This window comes from Ictalurus punctatus, chromosome 19 (genome assembly GCF_001660625.3).
Source record: "Ictalurus punctatus breed USDA103 chromosome 19, Coco_2.0, whole genome shotgun sequence".
Taxonomy (NCBI): domain Eukaryota; kingdom Metazoa; phylum Chordata; class Actinopteri; order Siluriformes; family Ictaluridae; genus Ictalurus; species Ictalurus punctatus.
In genome coordinates, this window is record NC_030434.2 from 3,650,189 (window position 1) to 3,663,861 (window position 13,673).

Sequence of the window (13,673 nt, forward strand, 5' to 3'; positions counted from 1 at the left end):
ATATAATGGCTATCAGGGATTGTCATGGCCTCGCTGCTCCAAGGTTCCCAGTTCTGTCTTGAGCTCAATTACTTTGTGTATGGGGTTTCACGTGTTCTCCCTGCATCAGCATGGGTTTCCTCCTGGGTTTCTGGTTTCCTCACACTTTTTAAAAAAAAATATGCATGTAGGTGGAGTGGCTATGCTAAATTATAACCTATTTCACCCGTAGGTGCGAATGTGGTTCTTTGCGATGTGCTGGCATTCCATCTAGAGTGTGGACAGGCTCTGGATCCACTGTGACTCCGAGCAGGATAAAGCACTTACTGAATTCAATTATTTAGTGTAGCCTGTTTAGCCTTGATACTGATTTGAAAACATACCTGCACACACAGCCCACTGAAGTCAAAGACTAATAAACAAATAATTATTTATACTGAAAAAGGTTCCCGTTCTTAAGACTTTTTTTTCATACAAAGGTAACCAGATTGAACTCAAATGGGGCAAATTTAAATATTGCAGACAGGTTACTGCAAAATCCTGTGCAGCAAATAAATACTCTATATACAGTACATCCAACTTTGTATATGCCTCACCTTTTGCATGTAAAATATAAATGAGAACCTCCTGTCATGTGTTGATATTTGGTGAGGATCTCAACTGTGTCATATAGAGCCTACATATAATTTGTTCAAATATAATGTTCATATAAACATGACCCCATCATTTGTGTGTTTGGACATTGTATATTCATACACCGAAGTTAAATTCCTCTGCATTTGTTCATTTGGCGAATTAAGTGATTCTAATTCTGATCCACCAAGTTTCATTGTATGTGGACTAATGGTCAAAGCTTTGTTTTTTTTTTCACTCATACTCAAAGATTTATTATTTCTTTATACACAATGCTCGTGTTCCTAAAGTAACACCCACTAAATATCATGCAGTTGTTATTTCTGAACATGTTCCCCACAGCGTAGACATCCAATTATCTGTCCGGCCTCAATACTCACTGCCCTGGAGGATTAACTCTTTCTTTCTGTCTGATAATAACTTTAATGATTTTATTTCTTCCTCCACTGACAATTGCTAATAATAACAATACAGTCACATATGCATCACTATAAGAAAGGCGTAAAGCATATCTATCAGGACAAATAACTGACTACTCAGCTCTGACAAACAAAAACGTGTAACACCAGGAGAGTGTTCACTTCTTATATGCTTAATATCCTTGAATGTGTGCTGTTATCCCATCCCCCAATCCGCTCAAGCGCTGTCGTGATCTGCAAGCTGAGTTTGACCTCATTACAACTGATGCCTAGCGCTCTTGCAGTTCCTGCTATGAATATGGAGATAAGGCGAGATGAATCCCAGCACAGAAGCTTATGCATCAGGTGTTTCATGCTGTATCCCATTGCAAAAATTGCAAAATACAATATACTCATTTCTAGTTTTGTTTTTAGTTTTCATTTCTAGTTTTGCCTTTTTAGGCTACAAGTCACAAATGTGTCTGAAAAATCAGTGCAAGAAATGTGCAAAATAACAACAATCCCGTGTAGACTTAACACTGGAACAGGCAACACTTAACCATAAAACTCATATGAAAGTCATAACATTGCATTACAACAAAAGTGGGGTCCTACACAACATGCGGTAATAGTGATTGTAGAACTGAACATTTCCTAACAAAAGTACATTTAACCCAGCATTTATTGACCGTCTGCCTCACTACTGATTTTTCCTCTGCCCCGAGGAGTTGACAGCCTCACACAGAGACAGCTAGTGGATGTATTATTCAACTATAGTCTATGCAACATGTATGCACATGAAAATCGGATTATCGGCTACACCAAACAATGTGCAGGGCATGAGCAGTCCTCTCAGAGTGAAGCTAACATTGCAGAGTGACAAAACACCCAGGATCCATTACAATCTTTTACAACTGCTTGCAAACATCATTCCCTCCTCAGTCTCTCTTAACAAACTCAGTTCATTTTATATCCAAAATGCACTGCAATTACCAAAACACTACAGTATAAAACATTTCAAAATAAACTCTTAAAAAATCATATAAACCACTAACAATTGTTTCTTTTAACAGGAACACTTCAGTCAGAGCACAGCGTCCAAAAACACTCAATAACTGCTGCTGTTACAATTAATACAGCCCTGTGTTGATATTGTCATGGTAATTAAATTAGCATTTTTATTGAATTGTCTCATATTTACTTCCATCAGTGGGCAAGTTCTGGTTGACCAAATCAAACTACTAGGATAATGAGAATAACTAGACAATAAAAAGTGTTTCCTATGCAGGAATGTAAAAACAAATCACTTTATGGAGACATTTAATTATTATGTGTATCCAATCTCGGCTCTTCTCTTCCTTTACAGTGGTAGACCCCTATATATGTAGATATACATCCAATGGCCAGTTTATTAGGAGCATCATTCTGTATGAGATGACATCAGAGGAGAATGGTCAGACTGCTGTGAGCTGACAGGAAAGCTGAAACATCTGGTGACACATATAACTTTTACTCTTTACAAAAGTGGTGAGCAGAAAAGCATCTCACAACACATCCATCCTTGGGGCAGCAGAGTTACAACACATCGGGTTCCTCTCCTGTCAGCCAGGAACCGTGTGCTTTGCTTTTAGTGACTTAATTCTTTCTTGTTTTGGACTTTTGAAACTTTTGTGGTCAATTGTTCTTTGATTGCTGACCTTGCTAGACTGTTGATGGTTTTGTTAGTATCTTGAGACTACTTGAGACACAGACCACCTCCCTCCTTTTGTTGGAATGCCTCAGGAGAACCTTGATTTACATCTGCGCAGTGTGCAGAGTTACAGTTAATGTGCCGCCCCAGAATGTGATTGCACACTTCATCACCACATTTGGCAGCAGCACAGAGGCTAACCCTGTTTGAACCCGCTGTTTACTGCACTTAATGCAATCAGGCCAGGCCAATTCAGCTGAGTGCCTGCGTCACAACAGCCTCACTAATGGGGTGGAGCGCTACTGTATGCGTGTGTTGTAAACAGTGGCCTGGCTTCTTGTTTAGATTTGATTCAGCTGCTGCCTCTCTCGTGTGCTTGCTTGGCCTCAGTCTGTTTCTGTCTGGCTCTTCTGTTTTTGAGAGTTTCAGAGCATGGTGCTATGGAAAAAAGAAGAGATGTGTAAACAGCGAGAGAGGGAATCAGACTGCCACACATAAAAAGACCCTGTTAGAGGCATGATGTTGACAAAGAGAGGGCAGGGGGTAGAGAGAGGCATGGTAAATAAGACTAAGAATCTAAGAAATCGACCTGTCAGTTATGGTAAGATTAGTTTGCTGAAAGGTCTCCACAAATATGACATCTTTCAGTACACATGAAATAGACAGACAGACAGACAGATAGATAGATAGACAAATAAAAATAATTATTAGTGCCATGTAGTATGCTCAGTCTGATCGTAGTGCAGAGCCCTTGGGGAATCTTTGATCTAACAAGGTACTGAGGAACCTTTTTTTTTTTTTTTTTTTTTTCGGTGCCTCCCTGTGTCATAGACTGCAATTGTTCATCTGACCAGCACAGAGATTTAGGGTTTCTGAAAGTGATATGCTCTGAGAATGTTCCTTATTTTGCTTTTTTATGACTCCGTTGTAAACATCTGTCACTGACACCATGGTGGCTTCTGGGATTTGTTCTACTATTTAGATGGTACTGTGTCCACATGTCTAAAATAATGGATGACCCAAAGTCCAATAGGGCATGAGAAGAATCTGTGTTCATCATATCCAGACACTGAAACCTCAATATATACAACAAGCTCTGCGTGAGCCTTTGGTCCCATAAGCAAGGTACACAACCCTAAGTTATTTTTAGGGTGCAGTTCCTGTTTGGATAAGATCGGGTTTCCTGTTAACACTTGATTTCAGATGTTTAAATGTAGGTTTTTAATGACTATAACACACTGCTTTTTTTACGTTATGATTGTAATACTATGTGTTTTAAAGATAAGTTAAGACATGTGTACGCTTGTTATATCAATTTGGCAAGTTGAAGAAAATAAGGCAAGTAAGGCTGCTTTATAATTTCGGGTTCTGATATTATTGCTACAGTTTGCTTCTGTGTCACACAGAACATATGACAGTTTGGTTAAGGTTCTATGAACCTTAAATGTCTTTCATCCCCTTAACACAGCGAAACTGCCAGTGTGACTCACAGGCACAACTGAACAACCAGCATTGGGACGGTTGATTTTGGACCCCTTTAACTGACAGTGCTGCATTTTTGTACAACATCTAAGTGTTGCCTACACGTGATGTAGTGTCATGTAATGGTCTGTAGGTCCTTCAACATCCTCAGGAACATGGTCCAGGAAGGGCCCAATAAAAATGTGAAGCAAAAGTGCATCAATAACTTAAATGAGTAAATTAGCATATAATGGCTAGGTGTGGCTTGTGCCTTTCAGTGTAATAGAACACTCAGGCAGACCTAACTAGTACAGTTTCAATAAAAGGGAGAAGTTAAGGGTAAACAGGTCACAGAGACATCAGCAGCTTTCCATCAATCCCTTAACCATTTTCAGTGATCAAGTGTAAATGGAAACGTGACAGTTCCAATCTTTCTGTAGTCTCAATGCTCTATGATTTAACCGACTCTGCACCTTTACAACGCTACAGCTTTGTTTCACTCTCACTATGTGCTTCCTTACTTTTTTTTTCTTCTGAGAGCATAATAGCAGATGATCTTTGCAGAGATCCAAGGACATTCGGAAAGTAGCCTTTTAAGTTGATTCATATTATTTGTTTAGATTTTACATAGTCTGTCTAGATTTTAGTTTTATAATAATTAAATACATGACTAAATATAGTAAGAAAATTAAATAAAATATATGCACTGTACTATGTCATCAGTTTTATTAATTAACCCCTAATCCACTTAAGCATTTGGCTGTCAGAATATATAATGTTGAACAAAACTCGCATGCAATCCGTTCAATTGCCTCATGATTACTGTTGTCATGGAGACACCTAAGCATTAGAGCATTAATTCTAGTACACTGAAACTACTTGATGGCATAGTTTAAGCATTGATACATGACACAGAAATTTTCCTTAGTGATTATTATTATTATTATTATTATTATTATTATTATTATTATGATTATTATTATGATACATAAGTTGGTGACCTCGTGGGAACTTGATGGCTCGCAAAACACAAACGTAGTTTTATGGTCCTCTTTGTACTCACACTGCATGGTTAATAACTTCCTCCTTTTTTGCATTTCTCTAAACTCTGGTATACATTTTATCCCGGTTGAAACACAATAAACATTAAAGACACCTCGGGAATATTTGTTTCTTACATTTGTCTTAATGTCTAAGGAGTAAAGGTAAACCTTAGTAAAGACTTTGCATATGTGTAGACTCTTTGGGTTACTCAATGAAATTTTATGAGCATATTCTGTCAAGGTGTCATTGTTTATTCTGTATCTGACCTCCTGTAAAATAAGTCATAGCTATAAATGTCTGTTGTATGCAGCTGGATGGAACTGGATCTCAGCTGTTTGATGTCGTAAACCCGTGTACTGGAGGAATTCTTGGAAGATTCCTTTATCATTGGATTACTAAAACCATTTTACAGAAACAATCTAAAATTTCACAGAATTACAACAGATCAGTGATGCATGACATGGAAATAATTCCCTTTAACACTAGAAGATGCAATTATGTGAGCATCGTTTTTGGTATACAAAAAAAAAAAAAAAAAAACTTTTTGTAAGGGACAGTACCCATCCACAAATAACAAATAAGAAATTTAAATTATAATGTAGCTAAACCTTCTGGTTTCTACTGAGAATTCTACAAAAAAATCATTTTTGTGAATGACGATGTATTTCCTAGTCACGCAGGAGACCGTACATAGCTGAAATATCTGCTGAAATCGATTTAAAGTATAAACAATCATTTCAAATTTATGAGCACTATAATTGTGACTATTCTTGGTCTTTTGCAAAAGGAAGCAAATGAGATCTGAGCTTAAAGTCACCCTAACCCTGTCGGAGAAGTGACAAACTACCTACTCCAAAATGTACATATGAAATGTCTGGCTTTTCTCATGTTCATGGACTCCCTCAACTCTTTCCCCCCACACTTCTCGGAGTTGATAGTGGAGATTTGAAAAATGAAGTATTTCCTTGTGGGTAGCAAGACTTACCTCCTAGTTGGGTTTGAAGATGACCTCAGCAGACCACTGTTGTTTGAGCCCTTGTAGAGAAAAATGTTTATTAATGTACCTTTAAAAAGTATCATTAATAGGAAAAGTTAATACTTTTAGACTACTTAAAACATTCTAAATGTATCATGGCTGACCCTGCGCTCTGACCCCAACTTCCTAACATGCTGGGATATGCAAAAAAAAAAAGAATTTCACTGTGTATATGTGATCAATAAAGACTCATTATAAATGTATTATTTTGGAACAATTCATAACAAATTAATAGAAATTTTGTTTAAATATATCTTAAATGCATTTGGTTGTGCTTTTGAACCTACTCAAGTAGATTTAAGAGTGTAATTCATAGACGCAATTGTTATTACACTTGAAATACATTTACATACAGTATATACTATTGGGTATACTGATGGACATGTCATGTGTACTTTGGTACTGCAACAGAAATGCTTAAGTGCATTTTAAAATGTGTTTCAGTGGCACTAAATATATCTGAATACATTTATTAAAATCCAGAAAAATGTATTTAAGTGTTTTTTTTTATTTTATCAAATGCATACAAAGTACGCGATTAAAAAGAAACAACTAAACACAACTCACACTTTCAGGTCAGTAGCACCTTAACCAATGAGCTCCACTTCCCCCCAACTGAGTCGAATATGGTGGTTGAGAATTCTAAACAGTGCTGACATGTGCTCCGTTCTGGAGCAATTAAGTTAAGTATGCAGAGCTAAGACACATTCTACCACACTTATACTGTACATATTCCATACACTATCTTGCTACATAATTTGAGTTATACTAAAATGCACGGACATACAGTACATTGATATTTACACATCACACTAATCGTTGAATGTCTACCAAACATGAATTCACTCAATCACAGTCACTAAAACAAAGTAACTATACTGTTACTTGTGCCAACATCAGAAAAAAGTAAGTAAAAGTTTTAATAAAACAAAAAGAGATTAGCAAGAATATGTTTATTGAAGCATGAATTAATATCCTGCAGTGTTAAAAACAATGGTAATACAGTATGTTAAAATTATATCACTGAAGTACATATATTTCTTAATGTATACTAAAATATACATACAGTAATTACAACGTATTCTCTAATTCTTTTCAATAGTACACTAGAACTGATGCAACAGTTAAATGACTGTTAATGATCAGTTTAAGACTATGAATTGAACTTTGGTTTAATGTGCCACCTCCTGTTACCATAAACACACTCACCTATCAATTCTGTTTCCTTGTCAATTAAAAAAAAAAATCCATGTTGTCAGCTTGCTATGACAATAGAGGGTAAATAAAATGAAAAATGGGCAAAAATATGTGTAAACCCTTTTTTTCTGACCTAATGTGTCTAGCCCTGCAGATAGTCTCTGCTCTGATGAGATGCTTTAAAGTTAAAAAATAATAAGAATTAAAAAATGCTTGTGATTGTGTGATTGGATAAAGTATTTTATTTTACTTTTTTCACGTACTTCAATTGGTCCTCTGAAATACTTTACCGGGTCTGCATCCAGACCACCAGTTACCGACCCCTTCTAGAATGTGTTGATAAATAAAGTCATTAAATGTACTAAAATGTACCAAGACATAATTAAAAAGCTTTTTTAACACTGACTTTTTATATAATACACTCATTTTTACATGACAATGAAATATCCTTTTGTTTAAGTATGCTATAGTGCATTAAGAAATGCATTTATTAATGCGTAGTGCCTTATAGCACACTGAAGTATCATTTAAAAAAGTGCTACTTAAAAGGCATTATTTTAAAAATCCAGGAAAGCATATTTTAGGTGTATTTCCAGAACGTACAAGTACACCAGGTTTTCATAAGAGTAGGCATTTCTAAAAGGTATGATGTATTAGGTTATTTCTTTAGTATGATATTTGTGAAGATATCAAACTGTACTCAAAATACAGTACTTAATATACAGATTTAATAGAACAATCATTGCACAAGATTGTCCACTTTAATGCTTATTACTGTCTCCATTAATAAACTCATAAAAGCTGGAGCTTGCGATTCAGCGTTAATCCAGCATTCCACAGCAAATCCTAGATGGAATTTGCCATTTGAAGGTGCTAAAAATTCATTACACCGTTATTTCTCAAACCTTTGCCAACTCGTTACAAGACCATACACATGGTTTTAATTTTATTTGCTTTGTTGGCAGTCTTTATCTTCTCTGTAGGGAATGTGAGCCTTTAATAACCTGCTGTGCTTGAGTTTAGCATTTGTCTCTGTATGGTTTTATTTCATTTCTTTACATATTTTTAAATTCTTCTCTTATATGTTAGAAAACCCCTGTACTTTCAAGTGGCCTGAGAACTGCTTCAACAACCAGTCTCTCACACCTGGAAGGGATAATGGAAAATAGCGCACTGCTAAGTGGGCTACTATTCACCTGGAAATTTAAAAGGGGGAAAAAAAAAAACTTTTACAGTAAATTCCTGAAAGGTTAGCAGCTCTAAGCTTATCAGCATGCCGATGCGAAAGGAGTTGGATGGAGTGTGTTTTCTCTTGGAGGGGAATAGCACATTTCTGATGGACTTCCTGGACTTGCAGATTAGATTGGGGAACAAGATTGGTTGGTCTGAGAACCTCTTGACTGGAGACAGAGAGGAAAACCAATGCTCAGGGGACGAGTCTGTTACATGGAAACGACGTTGCAATGAGGTTTTGCCTAATGTGACAAAAAACAGCCAGGCAAATTAGCAAGAGCTCCAGAAGCGGAATTAGCTTTAGTGTTAATGATATTTCTTATAGGTGTCTTAGCTTACTTCCACACCTGGCACTTAATTCAGCATCATCCACCATTGCAGCTCACATTTTGAAATGATGTTGAATACTTTTGGAAAGGTACATGCAGTCTTTTGTTTTCCTAACACCAATGAATAGATGTTAAATACATGCCCTGGAAACTGGTATTCAATCACAATAAAAATAGCAAAAATAAATGAAAAATATTTACGTCATTACAAAAAATGTAACACTTCGAGATATGTTTAGTTCTTCTTTGGTTTTCAATAATTTGCTGGATATTGTTTTTAATATGTTTTGCCATTCATCAGGAACACAATCACACAGATAGATAGAGAGAGAGAGAGAGAGAGAGAGAGAGAGAGCAACTCAGAAACCAGCTTAAAAAGGTTTATTATTTGATTTATTGTTTTTTTTTTTAAGTGTCACTTTTTTAAAGTACATAGATTGTCCATGTTAACACATTGTGTCAAATAATGGCATTTAATTGACAACTTAATGTTAAGCGTGACTGATACATAATATACATAATTGCACATAAAATACTCCACCCGCGAGTTAGGAATGAATCATTAATAACCATCATGTGATTTACTTATTGAGTAACAAAGCGCTTTCCTTCTGCACTTCCTTGTACATGATGCACTCATACAATTCTCCAAGTTCTGCCTGTCATTTTTTAAAACCTTTTACCAACATTCCTGGTGTTTTACAAAGTTATGTCCATAAGGTATGAGGAAGACCTGAAAGTGAGTAGTCATCCTCCCGGGCCCTGGGCCGTGTGCTTCCCCTCCGGCTTAGCCATGTGAAAGCACACTTTTGTGCTTGAGCTCCTGTTCCTCGTGCTGAAGTGGATCCAGACTGTTTTTTCTGGCAGTGCTTGGACAAACATAAAGCAATTACATTGCACACTAACCCCTGCATCAAAATGTATGATGCATAGCTTTATTTGGTATTATCAGAGAAAATTACGGAAATAAATGGTCATTCTGTTGGGTCCCAAAAAGGGGAAGTGAAGGATGAATGAGTAAATCATTTTTAAGGGTATGTGCAATGTGGCCTTAAAGCAAACAGCCTGTACTCCAGCTGTTCTACATTGTTCTTAATAGCTGACAAACATACTGTGGGGAAGTCTATGACTGTAATTTTTTATTTTATTTTTTTAAAGGTGTGTCAGATCAATTAGATAAAAGACATGCTAGTCAAAGAATAGAACAAAAGGAAACAAATGGAGAAAGAGAACTGGCAAGTGATACTTTTCTGGGCACATTTAATCATAATTTACACTTTATACTGTACAAGTAGTTAGATTTAAAGTATAGAGGAAAGTGTTTTCTGCTTATCCATTTCTAAAAACAGCAGTGCCACACATTCCACACCACAGGCAAGCACAAATGAGAGTATGAGTTTACTTCTCATTATTCTGTGATTTATTTTTAACTTCATAAATGAGGATATATATATTTTTTCTGTGGATAACAGCTAGGATACTGAGCCTGAGTTGGTTAGGTCAACAGCTTTGGCCTATGTGTCCAGAGTCTATGTCAGAGGCCATCTTGTCCCATAAAACAATGGAGAGCAGGGATTGGTTAATGAAAACGTGTGTTTTACTCATTTCAGTGCTGTCCCCAGAGTGAGCACCCAGAGAGTAATAAAGGCCTTATTCAAAGTAAGCTACTTATTGACCCGCAATGAAACATTATGAGTATGAATCATGCAAATTAGCAGGAAACAAAAAACTGATCATAAAAAATATCAAAGCCTGTTTTCGAAAATTCTCATTTGACTTTAACATCTCTGGTGGTAAGTAAAGTATAAGGTAACACCACCACATTGATGTAAATATAATGACTGTAGCCCTCCACTGACCAGATACTGAATGGTGATGGATAATTCTCAGCACAGCAGTGTCTTTGTGTGTGTGTGTGTGTGTGTGTGTGTGTGTGTGTGTGTGTGTGTGTGTGCGCTGGTTGTTATGCACTATTAATGACTATTAAACAAATCTTCTTGGTGACCCTTGTAGGTTTAGACTTAAAGAATATAGCAACATTTATTTCCATACGCAGTTTGTATTAATCCACCTTTAGTCCTTCTTCAGTGTCAGACCCACTGGACATGATCGCTAAACCCAGCAGTGAAAATGAGGTGTTTAAAAAAGACCCTCATGCTCATGTCCCTTTTCACACTCCTATATTTTCACTACCAGATGAATGCTACTGCCATCTTTAAAAAGCATTTACAATTTTTCTTAGTTAAAATCCTTTTACAATGCAATATAAGCATCTACTGTGCTACCTGTGTATTTTTAATTCTTCAATACAAATTTAATTCTATTATTTGACTTGACTCGACTGCTAGAGCAGTACTTGTGGTTATATTTAAAACAGCTTGAGTGGTTTGGTCTTTCTCACATTTCTAGTTTGTTCCATGTAAAGTGTAATAAAAATATTTAGCCTACAGAGGCACAACATAAAGTGAACTGCTGCCATGTACTGCAGAGGAACACTGTAGTAAAACTGTAGCATAGTAAAACTGTAAAATGACCACTACAGGACACTAAAGAACACAGCACCAACATATCAGTTTAGGATTATATTCTTTTTTGATTGAAAACATATGAAAATGAATGTGGGTAAATTTTGCTGAACATTATTAAAGCATTATTGCATGAGCACGAGTGTGGTTATACTGAATATTGGCATGACTGTGATTTGCAGACAGTGAGCACTCTAGGTAATAACAGCCATATTAAGGCTATAATCACACAATTGCGAGTGCGATATTGCTTTTATACAACATTTCTATAAACAAGAAAATACTAGATCCCAAAGAAGCTACGCTCACTTTATAGCATGTCAGCTAGCTTGCTAGCTAGCTCACACTGATTTGTACTTTCCTGTTAAAAGTGCTTCCAGTGAAATGGTCTTCTTTTCTTCCTTTTCAACTGATGAGCTTTCATGTTTTAAGCATACAGGATAACCTGCTTTAAAAATGCAGGAAATGACACCAAGGGGTCCAGGATTCTAATTCGCCTCGATATCAACAGAAGCTGGGGTTACGGAACTTAATATTATGGGACTGTCAGGGGACGGAGTGAATGGAAGGAAATGGTCTCAGTATGATAATAATCAGTGTACACTGGGAAAGTGCACTGCAAAAGATGATTATAGGCAAATTCAATAAATATTTCTCTTTATTATACTTTAATGGAACAAGTCTAAGTTTATTAAGCCAATTTTGAAACATTTGAACTTATTTTAAGCTTTAAAATGTCTTATTCTATTCTCCAGCTTTTGCTTCTAGACAGAAGCAGAGAATAATTTGGCAATAATGTCAATAGAATAATTTTAAGCTTGAAATGAGTAAATATGTAAATAAAGCTAGAAAAAGCTTTAATGGTCTTTAAATGATACTATAATTGATATCTCATCATGAGAAATATTATATACAGTAACTTTTCCTTTAAAGATACCTTCATTCACTAAGATATCATTTATTGCCGTGTGCTTTCTTGCTCTTTGGCCCACAGGTTTGACTTCCTGTCAGAGAACAGCAGTTAATAATAATTCTGAAATGGAAAAAAAGGCCATATTAGTGATATCTACATGAGCTTGAAATGAGAGACCAGAGTCAATAATCACACCTTCTTTTACTGCTGTACATGGTGTGAAAGGCCATCCAGAGTTGCTACACGTACGTAATACAGCTATCTGTGTACATAATCAGCTATCTGTGGTCCTAGTAGAAGTCTTGCCAGAATTAAGTACAATAAAGTTACTCCAAATTCAGTGTCTAATGTCCTTTTCACATTTATTTATGAAGCTGGTATCCGGCTTTGCTGAAACATATAGCTGTGTGTCATTGCATAGCAGTGGACGCTAATACCATCTTTACGAATAATTTTACCCAGAGGTAACATATATGGAGAAACGACCAGTAGGCCTAAACAGAACCTTGTGTAACACCCAACTATACTTTATTTAGAATAGAGAATTCACTATTTACATCTACAAACTGATAACAAGACCTGAGCCAGGAGATGTCCTTTCCCTAAACTCCAACAACATTTTCTAGTCAATCTAGCAGAATAGTATGATCAATGGGATTTATGCTGCATGATGCTGAAGCAACACAAGCAAGAAGACACCACCCTGATCAGAGGCCAGTAGTAGGTCATTTACCACTTTAACCAGCGCTGTCTCTGTGTTATGTTGAGGCCTAAATCCTGATGATACATTTCATGAATGTTTTTCCCATGCAAGTATGAGCATAACTGCTGTGCTCCAACCTTTTCTTAGATAAAGGGGAATTTTGATATACAGTTGGACAGTTTACAGGGGGTGAGTTTATTATTTTTTTTAAATAAGGGGTTTCATAATTGCTAATTTAAAGGATTTACCTACATAGCCATTACTAATGGAGTAATTGATTATTTTTTATATCTGGTAGTATCTGTTTGAGGAAATATGTAGGCAAGGGCTCTAGGACACAAGTTGATTTTGAAGGTGAAATTAGTTCAATCTGTTTGAGGAGCGTAAAGGATTCTAACTGCTAAATTAACATAGATATATTGTCATCTACATAGTTATCAAATACTCTGAAAATTTTTACCTTATATTTTACATTTTGTCATTGAAAAAATTCATAACGTCATTGCTATTACATATTGTTGGTATTTGTGCT